At 33.1% G+C, this 13,374-nt stretch overlaps 1 protein-coding gene and 1 non-coding gene across 12 annotated transcripts in view; both read left to right on the top strand.

The window, feature by feature from the left end:
• Positions 1 to 13,374, top strand: part of LOC119833128 (uncharacterized protein CG43867) — a 232,171-nt gene that overhangs the window by 124,296 nt on the left and 94,501 nt on the right. The window lies entirely within an intron of this gene.
• Positions 2,518 to 2,589, top strand: Trnam-cau. Its single transcript has one exon. It is a non-coding gene; the product is annotated as a tRNA-Met (tRNA).

Here is a 13,374-nt window from a genome sequence, read left to right as displayed (position 1 = left end):
TCTCCACTTTCCGGCCGGTTTCCGAGAAAAGCGATGTCAGTCAGTCAGTGGGTGTGTAGCTTTATATAGTATAATTCTAGCATTCTTAGTACCTCTTGGAAGATGAAGGACAAATTATTTGTATAATGTATTTCATAACAAATCTATTGAATGACTAACTATCACTATATATCTATGTAATGTATTCGATATATAAACCGTCCGTTCATTTAAATTCGGTCGAAATATACATGCGCTTGCAATCCACTACCTCGGGAAAGTTTTAACTCGACTCGTTACGTCCTCGGTTTTACTCCATTTTGACGGACACTTTAAATCCAGCTGTAATTGAGGGTTATGTAAATGCTCCCGTCCTATTAGCGGACAGACACGAGGGATGTTGGGCTTTGAGGGATTTTACACGTGTGAGAGGACATGAGAGGAGCGAGAAGGAAAAAGTTGCGAGAGACAATGGTGTGATTTTCTTTTTATACGTGAGGTAGGCTTGAAATTCTTCCATGGATGTTAAAATAAGAGGGAAAAAGATGAAAAGTGATGGTAATAAATTCTCGTCCATAGAGAATTTTTCACATTGTAGAATTATATTTATAGTAGATTGAATAAATATGAGAGATAATGAAATGCAGTTTTCTCATACCTACCAAGATAATTGAACTAAAATTGAATGTGTATCAAACGGCATCCAAAGATTGCAATAGACGCTTATTTCTCTTTATATTCTTCAAGTTATTAAAGTGGTACTTGACCTACATATAATCTCCCATTGTCCCTTTTCTTTAGTGAAAATTGTTGACTTATTTTGGCAACAAAACAATATGGTTTATCGTGGCGTATCCGCTCTGCTCTATAATTAAATATCACCCCCATAACCGGAAAGGCTCACAGGGTATCAAAAATGTATTAAAATTAAATACGAAAAAATCCCCTCTTAATCGGTTTAATCATTCGTACACAAAGAACCGGAATGCGCTTTATTCATTTATCATACGTATAGGATTATTATCTGTATAATAATAATATTATACAGATAATAATCCTATACTATATTTTAGTATAAATAGGCGTTTATAATAGCATACTTATTCCTTGAGGTGAAATTCTAAAATAAACAACTTACTTATAACATTTAAGTGAACAATGTTTTAAAATTCAACTATTTTCTACACTATTCAGGATGAGGACAATTCGAGAACATGACAATTACATATAATATTATCGGACATGTGAACCCAGAAAATGTTCGTTAGTATTTTAATACGAGAATATTCTGCTTTTTAGAAAAGACCAATCCAAATAAAAACCTTATTATGAAAATGCAATTGCAGATAACAATGCAGTTTAACCGTATGTACATTTACAATCCCATTAAAGCTAACAAGTAACAGAAGACATGAATCCTTTCGCATTTCACGACAGTATTGAAAAAACGCAGACAATTGTAGTTTTTAATTCACATAAAATAAAGTCGAAGTTCCTGTAGCTGAACTAAATTAATTTCGATTCCATAAGGCATCAGCTATCCATAACACAGTTTACTTATCATGCTCTTCCAAACCACTGATTTCATGAACCATTTTACAAAGACCTCAATTTGTTCTTCATGTCTGTTGCAAATAGGGTTCCGTAGGGATCAAGTTAAATTGGACATGATTTATCTAGTCGAGCATGAACCATTTCCCTCTCAATGATAGGTTATTAGTGGTAAGTCTGAAGAGGTCAAGATATATTGGTCATTATTACATGTGACAATTTCGCTTAACATAAAATTAAAAAAATTGAATAATTACTTGTTTTAGGGTAGACTTTTTGAAAACCATTTTGATTAAATTAGTCCCCTACCTATTTGAGATTTCACACACAGACACAATTATATATTATATAAAAACTTGATACACGTAAATAAACAACGAGAAAGAACCAAGAGTTTTATCCTTCGACAAAATTTCAGATAGGTATGAGATAATCCTCACATTACTTATAATTAAAGCTTGGACAATATATTCACATTCTCTTGTGTTAACCGGGATATGGGAATAAATCTTCCCTCCATTACATTTTGGTTCATGTTTTTTTAACGGAAATCAGGCGGTCATTTTAATTTCGCCGTAATATTTATGAGTCTGGTTGGATAACCTCGAGTATGGAAGCAAGTGTTTTTCATTGATTTTATAATAAGCTATAAAGGAGGTATACATATGAGGTATAAAGTTTTGAATATAGTTTTATATCCGCATTAGTCTTTCGATTAATTTGTACATCTATACCTAATAATAAATATACTAAAGAGGAAAGTTTTTTTTTCAGTCGGCGTCTGTGGCAAGCGTTTATAAAAATAATCTAGTATAACATTACATACAGTAATACATAATACATTAAAATACGCACACAATTAATTTATTATAATCTATCATTTAATCATTGCTCCATGTCGTTGCAAAGATGACGCAATAATAGTACATATTAACTTATACGGTGAAGTTCGGCTTTAGTACGATAATTTCGACTAGTATATTGAAGAGCAGAGTGGCGCAGTGGAAGCGTGCTGGGCCCATAACCCAGAGGTCCGTGGATCGAAACCACGCTCTGCTAGTATCATTTTTGTTTTTTTTTTATTTGTTATATTTTAATCTTAATAAGAAAATATATATTGAATATTTTTTCCTAATAATAATCAAGATAAAATATATTTTTCAAAACTTTTTCTCAAATTTGCGTTTTCCAATAAGCATAAAGTAAAAATTAGTTTTTGCAAATCCTACCTACTTCAATCTATTCTATAATCCAGGTGCCATATTAAAGTCACCTGCAAATGTAATACCATAAACTCTTTGTAAACGAGACACTCGCTGGTTTAATCAAACCATATTCCAGCTTAAAATATTATCATTTCCACACGTTTCCGAGCTGTATAGAAACTAAAATGTCATTATATGAGAATTCATTACGCCATATCTCCGTATTCAGCTTTGAACTAAAATTGAAGTTTAATTTAGAGTTCAAAAGGATTTCAAATATATTTAAGTCTTTGTTTGACTTGTGACACTTTAAAATTTTAAATTGCTGTTTATTGCTGAAATATGAACTGCAGGCATGGAATCAGATAATTAGATATCATTTTTATTATGTTTAACATATTTATGTTGTACATGTTTATGATTAGATGATTACAATGTCGTTTTCGAATCAAATCGTTTCATCAATTCAAACATCATTCATAAACATATGTATAATTTATGCCACCAATTAAAATATCCATTAATGTTACTGAGCAGCAAAACAAAAAATAAACAAGCATAAAATACTCCGACATCTTGCTAAAAGCTGTAACACGGTATTTAATTGGTATGTTAGCAATTTGTTTCAAAGGGTGAAATTAGAAAATTTTACCTACGTGCGGTTGCCTAGCAACCGCGGTTCACGGTCCACAGTGACACCACATCAACGCTGAGATGAGTCTCTTTAAACACCGAGGTACGTAAATAAAAGGGAAGGCGGGTTTGATGTTAACATGTGAAAGTGTATAAAGAGATTATATATTATTGAAATAAACATATGAAATTGAGGTATCATTTTTACATATTAAGAAAATCATTGAACATATTTCGAGTACTTGAAGTTTTAAGTTGCGTAGTAACTATTTACAGTTATAAGTCAAACTCAAACATTTATTTATTCAACTAGACTACTCCTGGTAGCACTTGAATAGTTATAACATAGTAACCATTTATTACCAGTTCGGAAAGCATTTTCTACAGAGTAGAACCGACATAAAACTTAATAGTTGCTGATTAAAATTAAAATCGTGACAATTTTGCACAATATGTAAATATAATAATGATGCCACAGAACTGTCCTGTGGTACTGTGGTTGTTAAGAACCAAGGATTCCATAGATTTTTATCTTCCATACACTCAATAGCTAATTAGCCAATCTTTTGCTATACGAAACTTAAATAAGTTATTAGATCTGTATGCAGTGAATCTCCTCTCATTTATTGTGTATAGAAAAACAGTTTGCTGCTCTGTTTGTTTCTGTGTTTGAGTCCGTGTTTATCATTTAACGAACTACGTAAAGTAACGTGCTTTACCCTTATAATAGTAACATTTTAATATTATGTTCATTAATCACTGTTAAGTAATACAAAATCATAATTGTTGTTTGACCCGACCTAAGGTCACGATAAACAGGTCACGCCTACACGTGAATGCAAAACCATTCAAAGCTGAGCCTTTATTAGAAAATCACTCAAGGTCTTTGTCAATTGCGCTTAGCGTGGGTTAGTACATTCTACTTGACTACTGAGTGAAAATTGAATCTTAACCTGTACTTATAAGGTTTAGATTTGCGTTAAAACCAATCGTGGAAGTGTAGTATTGAATAACAGCTTAGTGGGCGAATTAATGACTTTGAAAAATGTGGTATTTAGCAATAACTACTGGCGCAATTGAGCTTATATATTTATTTACTCACGCGTGAAACGGTTTCCACGCTTATTAACTGTTATATAATATTACCAATTTAATGCTTTTATAGGTTTAGGTGAGGTTTAGTATCTATTATTTAATTTTTTTTATTTCAAATACTAATAATTTCCTAGTCGAGAATATGGTAAATATAGATCATTCATCATCATAATATTATACGCTCTCTGTGGGGGTGTGCAACACCCGCGGTGCAAACTGGAACTCTATATTTTGTTAACATATACGTAGATACCTACAAGTTACTGCCGGAAAGCCTACATTAACGGTAGCGTGGCGCCGTCCCAAATCTTAATTAATAACCTATTATGTCCTCTATGCCATGCAAATCACATCAGTCAATTGAATTGATAACGACTATTGTGACGCCGAATTAAACCATATTGTAGTCTGTCGTGTTCAATAGTTCTATACACGAAATGTGATATGTATAATTATATTGTGTTATAATGCAGAGCTAATATTTTACTACTTATATACAATACAAGTCGCCTGGTTTCACCTTTTAGCTTATATAGTAGTATAGATAAGCTTATGAAAGAGCGGGCAACTGATTTGATGGCTTACCTAATGATGAGCGAACACCATAAACATTTGTAGACTTAAATACCTTTACAAATGCAATGCCAGCTTTTTTAAAGGAAGAAGATTGATGACGCTATAAAAAAAAACTAGTACTAGAAGGGCGAGACATAGGATACGGGCCTCCGACTCCTCCCGATTCAGTTTTTGACAAAGAAATAGTTAAGAATGTGTTTTGGAGCTTCTAAGTACAATTATTTAGTTATAAATGTATGTGTTTTTGTCTTCTTTATAGTTTTCGTTTCTCATAATCCTCTTAATATTATAAATGCGAAAGTTTGTAAGGATGTTTGTGTGTTTGTTACTCTTTCACGCAAAAACTACTAAACCGATTGTAATGTTATTTGGTACTTAGACAGCTGGACAACTGGAATAACATATAGGCAATTTTTTTTCCCGATATTCCTACGGGATACGCGGGTGAAGCCGCGGGGCGCAGCTAGTAACTACTATATTGAATGATGGCCGTTGAATCAAATCTAAAATTTATGTATGTTAATTATCATTAATTGATCACAATATCGCCTAATAAAAACAATTCTTAAATCGAGTTCAATTTAGCCAAGAAGGAGAAAGCCCGTAAAGAATGCGGTGTCCAAGTGAGCTAAGTTTAAATCGAAACTTCTAGCGGACTTCATTTAACTTTGGTGTACTTAATTGAAGCTGTAACGATAATAGTTTTTCTTTCGGAGTTAATCTGTTTGCACAGGCAATACGTTTTATTGTCTCTATTGGGGCTAGGAAGATGCATGTATAGAATGTGTGGACTGAATTTTGTTGGCATAATGGAGCGTACATTTGCGGATAGCGGAGGTGACTTTTTACTGTTTTTAAAATTGTTTTGTTTTTTTTTTCTTTAATATATGCAGGCGTTTTGCACGCGGCTACCCTCCTGTGGTCTTTCATGGTCACTAAATGATTTTCTTTCCCCCTTTTCACATCTTGGGGATGTTTTTCGTGATACGAAGCAGCTTGTCCCTTCCAAATTTTTTTGGATTTTACAAAGACATTTTTGATGAAGTTCATAAATGCGTGAAATGTTCTAAAGCATCTTTACACTCCTACTCGTTGTTGTTCAAATTTCATAACTTCGTATATAAAGCATTTGAGGACAATACTCTTATCTATCTAATACCTTACAACTGCTCTTACAAATTCGACATAAACCAACCATCTTAACTCCCTTATCTGCTAATATGAGGGCTAAGCTAAGAATAAAATTACTTTTAGTGCAGTTGACATCGAGGCTTACTTGGCTGCGAACCAAGCCAGTGTACCGCTTTTATTATCTGAGTGTAGAAAGAAATTATCAAAAAGACTCTCTTGAGCACGTATTATTTGAATTGAATTTAAATTCTCGGTTATCTTGTATTGTTATTATTGCCAGGTTTGAGCCCGCGTCTTTGCTCTTGCACAGTTAAAACTATCATTTTATAATTATTTATTACAAATCTTCATCAATATAGTGAATTAAGTCACTTCCTTAGTGAGTTTAAAGTAGTCCTCTTGGATATTAAAGTATAAAACAAATATCACCATATTCGTATCAGTTATTTACATCAAAGCATAGATGAATGCTGACTTTTTTACCATTATAACTTTGGGAGAGAAGAGTTTTCTCCTGAAAGACAACGTAAGGAAAATATGTTTTTTCTTTCTTTCTTTGATACAAGATAATTGAAGGAGTGAAACCGTACTAAAATTATTGTATGTCAGAATCTTGCTGTCGAGACACAAACCTTATTAACAGTCTTGCACTCCGTCACCCGTAAAAAAGCTGTTTTTATTAAGAAACTGGCTGCGTCCCGCGGTTTCACCCGCGTAAGTCCGTATCCCTTAGGAATATTGGGATAAAAAGTTGTCATTCCAGTTATCCAGCTATCTACGTACCAAATTTCATTACAATCGGTTTAGTAGTTTTTGCGTGAAAGAGCAACAAACACTCACTCATCCTTACATACTTTCGTATTTATAATATTAGTAGGATAGGATAGGATTCACGCCGCCTACAGGAGGGTAGAGCGGTGATCCCACTTTGCCGCTCTAATTATGTGCCTGGCCCGGCAACGGGCAGCCGCCGAGGGGGTCGCGGACGTATTTTAACCAGCTCCCGTGGCCCCTTCACTCAAGTGGCTAGACGGAACACAGTGGGGTTTTGGTCGGTAAGAATCCGACATAACCCACGGCTCCATCCCCGGGGGTCGTGGGTATCTATGCAAGATTTCCCCACTATAAAAAAAAAAAAAAAAAAGGATAGGATAGGATAGTATGAAATGCTACAAAAAAGTATTTGTTGTTGTTTTGGTCTCTCCCCGGTGACCTTTTATACAAAAGATTTATTTTTAAAATAAATTTTAATATTTAAATTGATTCAATGACTTCGCTTTCCATGATGTAAACATCTGTTTTCCTTTACAGATTATCGCCTACGCGAAACAGAAGTTATTTGACGAAATATTGCATGAATAATAATTGCTAAGAAATGAGCTAGCAACTCGTCACCTTATATTTAGAAAGGTCGAGTTGTGGGCGCCGCCTAGACTAACCAGAATAAAAATATACTACGCTTAAAGTGTGCTTATTTGTTATTTTTTCATTAGCTTCAACTGTATGAATCTTTGAATGTTTATTTCATCCACAAATCCAATTTAGGACATAGAATTGTATGATTCTTTGCATACTTCTAGGCAAGATAATAATTAATTCGATTATTTAGAAAATCGGTCAAGTCTGCATCATAAAGTTGTACAAATAAAAGAGCATTTGTATAAAAGTTGATCACCCATCCAATTCACCGTGCCAACCGTTGTCTTGTTTTTTTATTATTTGTTGTTAATGCGGCGGCACAGCATCATTTCTGAAAATTTCAATTGACTTATCAAAGTTGATAATAACAACCTGGTGACAGACGGATGAATAGTTTGTACTACGATTCCGTTCACTCTTTGTTTGCGAAATACCTTTAATTAAAAATTCTAAATGTTTATAAAATGTATTTTCCAATACATATGAATAAATAAAACTACACACAAAACACTAAGTGTGTTCCTTAACGAATAATTAATCGTTCATCAAATGCTTAATAAAGCAATCAGGTGAAGGTTTAATACATACTTAAGTGATACCTGATAGAATTGTATCGGTTTGAGGCCTGGGGGTCATTAATTATGAACAAGTCATTTGTCGGTACATCTGTCATAGGGTTCTAATCTGGGGTTGAATCGTTACTTTAGACCCGAACTCTTATGGGAAACATATCTTCATTGTACATTTTAATTACATAAATACGTAAAGGTTTAATAAAACTTTTTGCAAAGTTTAAATTTAGCTTATTTTTTTAAATGTACTATTTTGAACAATATGAGACTTTCAAATTCGCTAAAGATTAAAATTATTGAGAACTACACGCCTCTAGACGAAAGAGAAACTACAATTTCCTCAAATTTACACTCTCAAGGTATAGTGGCAAAAGTTTACTTAATTTATCAAATAAACATTCATTTTACACACATCTTACACACACATATCTATAATGCGGCTACAGTGAAATCCCAACATGTGAAAGGAATAATCATACGCTAACAAAAGCATGAATGCGCCTCCGGCTTGGGTTGGGTTGGATGAGGGTCGCTTGTCAACCAGCTGTACCTACGAAGAGATTACATAAATAGTTCCGTGAAAATGTATTGTCTTACTGACCGCCATCTTTATTTAGAACACATTCTTACGGGGAGAAAGGTAAAAGAATCGGAGTATAATCAGAGCCTAGAAATTGTAACAAAAATTATGGTAAACTGCTACTAAACATACAATACCATTTAATGTTCGTAAAAGTATACGAAATGTGAATTAAAATAATAAATAAAAAAAAATCGTCCCTCTACCTTCCTTTTTTCTTTTTTCTTCTATTCCTAATTATTAAAGCAAATGAGAAAACGTTTTATATTTATTGCTTTGGACTTTTTTTATATGCATAGAACATTTTTTTTTGCACACAAAAATATATATAATTTATCTGTGGATAGTGTTGCTGGTTGCGCAGTACTAAAGAAGATAAGTACATTTTCTTGTTCTATTATTCGAGTTCAGATGAGTAATCATTTTTATTAATTGAATACTATAATCAATTGCTTATGTAAACACATTAATTATAGACATTACGAAGACATACGATATCTGTAAAAGAAAAAACTCAACTCTATACCATTCCACTAGGCTTCTTTTAGAGCTGTTAAACCGTCACTGTATTGTTGAATCCGACAGTTTCATCGCATTTGCTTAAACATTAGAACAAACTACGGTATTTGCTCTTTCAAGAATATATTGACTATTACAAATACAGCTATTTAAAAACCAATATGTTACTACCAAAAACCTTCTTGTTCTGTTCCTAGAAAAAATATTACACTTTCTTTTCTCCTATACATCATATCAGTTATGTCGCAAATTCCCAGCAAAAACATCTTCCTCAATCAAAATCCTTGACTGTTTGCCGCGAATAATTCACCGCGTGAGCCATGCCATAGTATATACAACCGTAGCTTCCAGCTCGTAGCCGTCTGCTGCTATAGTAACGGGCAGTCGAGTTACGGGGCTCGCGGCGCGTAGACGTAGCGCTACGGATTACGCGATCTGCTACATTATATTCAAACGCGTAATACGTGATCTTATGTTTGAAGTTTGTATGTAACCGTAAGACGCATACGCTACATGTGTTTACGATTTTAATGATTTCAGATGTTTTAATGAATCTTTGGTTCGCGTGTGTCGTGTTATAATATTTTGCAGTGTTACGCTTTAGCGAATCGCGTTATGTTAATGTTTATTTAATGTTGTGAATAGTTGAGAATTTTTAATGTTATACGTGGTGTACAAAGAGTATGGGTAACTAGTACCAATTTTATTAATTATATTATTTTACGAACTATAGAATTATTTGTTTCAATTTGCATATATACATTTCGCTATAATTCAAGTATATTAAATATAGTAAATATAGTAGTATATACGCAAATAAACTGTACAATAACTCACACATAATGTATTATGTCTTCAATAAAATCTCAATTTTAGAAATATTTATTTATTTTAATAAAATATATCGTTAATTTTAACATTATATGATAATTTTTTGCCTTGGCCTTACAGATCCATGTTATTAGTGTAATGCTCATAGGATATTATATTTATAACATGCCCCAATCTTATACTAGCTTTTGCCCGTGGCTTCGCACGCGTTAAATTCGGAGTGGTTTATATACACATAAACCTTCCTCTTGAATCTGTCTTTCTATTAAGAAAAAACCTCATCAAAATCGTTTGAGTAGTTTTAAATATTCTTAGCGTACATAGTGACATAGGGCCAGAGAAAGCGACTTTGTTTTATACTTTGTAGTTATTATAAGTTAGTAAATTATCTTACCGATGAAATGCTCACTTGGGATAAAACTGGAATCTTGATATCTTTTTTTTTAACTTGGAGGAAATCTTCCAAAGATGCTCTAGCTTTGGGGGAAAAGTAGAGCATGTGGGATTTCTACCCACTATAACCTCCTCGGCGGCCAAACTCAAAGCACAAAAGCAGGGATCCTGGGATCTCCTATGGAACGCACCAGAATCTTGATAAACGGAACCGGGACGAGCGTCTAGTAGTACATAAAAATTTCATACAATCATAAATGTAGAAACACCAACATTACGTATGTACGTTTCATGACAAACTATCGTTTCACAACATTACTATTTAATGAAGGCTATAATTCGACATAACCTAACCGAACAAAAATGTACACAGTTCCACAGATTAATATCTAAAAAACCTTATGAAACTCGAGCATTACTTTCGTGTTCAATAAAAGACTCGAACATATTGTAATTTTTATGGGCGCTTAAAGCTAACGGTGACAATGGTGCGTCTGAATTTAATTACCCTGTGCCGAATGTGCTTGCTTTAATGTTTTTTATTTATGGCCTCGGTTTAGCTATAATGCGTGTTTTACATATTTATCCTGGAATTTAATGTTTTCCGTTGGATAATTTGATTGAAGTGTATATGTACTTCATAAAGATATAACTCGGCTTTTCTAGTCACTCTTCATTATCAGTAACTCCGGTTTAATATTCATTGTTTAATTTTACTTGTGTTTATTTTATTAAATGATATATTCTGTTTCATTTTATATACTACATCAGATTTTTAATCCTTAAAACACGTGAAAAGTTTAAATGAATAAAATTTTCTTGAGTTTGAATTAATGAATGCGAAAAGCTAAAGTGTACACAAATACAAATAGAAAATACGATGTAAAAAAACAAACATTCATAAATGGTGGCCTTATGTCTCCTAAGCTATCTCGATCAAGCAACCATACATAACATATTTTAAACAGGAACAAAAAGGGTTGAAATTTTATTTTTATTATTAAATACTAGCTGCGCTCCGCGGTTACACCCACGTAAGTCCGTATCCCGTAGGAATATCGGGATAAAAAGTTGCCTATATGTTATTCCAGTTGTCCAGCAGTCTACGTACCAAATTATAATTCACGATTTCATTTTCACGATATTTAAAAAAAATGTCTATCGACTAACCTAAAAATCGTAAGCCCCACAAGCCCGTCTAAAAAATACCAAAATTCGCGTAATGACAGAAGTGAAAACCAAACACCAAAGCGAAATCTTGCTCGTGATTGTGAATTCACTGAATGGTCGTCCCTCAGGGTTCAGAGTACGGGCCCCTTTTGTTCGGTTTCTTTGAGAAGTCAGTACTCTGAAAACCAACCTCGTTCAAAGCAACCCAGCCCTATTCGCTGTCTTTGTTGCGCCGTTGTTTTATGCGGATAAGAAGCTTAATATGATTAGATCTGTTATCGATAATGATGTACCAATTATTATTGCTTATTGCTTCGCTAAGGCCCTGTAAGTGCTTCTACGTAATTGGCTATTTGGTATAAATAGTCTTGAGTGAAAATACTGAGAATTATGATTTAGAATAACTTCTTTTAATATTGAATATAAATTATTGCTATAAATTATTTTTATGAAGGCAATTTATAATTCCTAGAATTGATAAAGCAAGTATAGGTAATAGGAATAGAAAAATGAAACAATGGTTTGATCGGACTTATTTTATAGTACCTGCCTTTTTTATTTGCTGTTAGTAAAACTGGAGTAGGTATATACTACAAAGGTCTTCATGACAATTTAGAATTAATTAATGAGCTATCTGATTTGCGTAATACAGACTGTATTGTATAGATAAATAACTATAATGCTATGTTTACAAAGTTAAAATATAAAATTACACAAACGCAACAAAGAAATATGTTACAAATATCGGGTTAAACAAAGATTTAGATACCTAATAAAACAATACATGTACTTTTTCCAAACATTTTTATAATAACATTGTTCGAAATAACTTCGTTTAATAATTTTAGAGGAAATCTTAAAGCGTAGCTCGCGCGCGCTCGTAAAGGAAACGTGATGCAATTAAATACTTTAGTTTTATTTTAGTTCTGAAATGTAACTAACTTCGCGTCAGAAGTTCCACAAAACTCAAAACACTTATTATGTTGTTACAAACGAAATACGAGTTCAGCTCACATACCTCCAAACATTAATTGCACACCAACTTTACGTTAGCAAGTTTCATCGAAATTTCGTTATATTCGCATGTCAAACGTGTTTGGCTTTAACATATATCTGACGAATCATAATCATACATCTTATAGTATCAGCGTATAGTATTTACTTGTAGTAGCAGTCTAAGACAAGGTACGAGAGGTTAGCAACATTGAACCAAAAAGAACCAGGTCTTTCCACGACATTTCCTGTTTTTTTTTGTACATTATTGTTTGTTGAGTAATAAAGAATATTTCATTTCATTAATTTCAGGTCTTTCCATTGACAAATGATGACGCTTATCAAAGTAGAAGCGTAGGATGAACGTAGTGGCAAATGAATACATCCGACTATCGAAACTCTATATTCGCAATAATAAAATGCTCGTGGAAACGTGTAGCGACTTATTGTCCGACTAACTGCGCCCCGGCTTCGGTCATGGTACATGTATTGACTTTAGCATTCAAGGATTACGTATATGGAAGGTGAAAGTATTTGTAATCGGTTCAGAGGATAGAGTAGGTACTACAACCGTTTTGTATGTTTGAAAATTCTTTACAAACTTTATATTATATATGTAATTTATATCTGAATCTTATCCTAATATAAACATTTGAAGGCTTAAATCAAGATTCTACAACATTTTCAATATAGTTTCCAAGACACGTAATATAAGCTTATAATAAAC

This window comes from Zerene cesonia, chromosome 16, assembly GCF_012273895.1.
Source record: "Zerene cesonia ecotype Mississippi chromosome 16, Zerene_cesonia_1.1, whole genome shotgun sequence".
Classification (NCBI taxonomy): domain Eukaryota; kingdom Metazoa; phylum Arthropoda; class Insecta; order Lepidoptera; family Pieridae; genus Zerene; species Zerene cesonia.
Note: the sequence above shows the minus strand (reverse complement) of the source record. Positions and strands in the feature narration are given on the sequence as shown.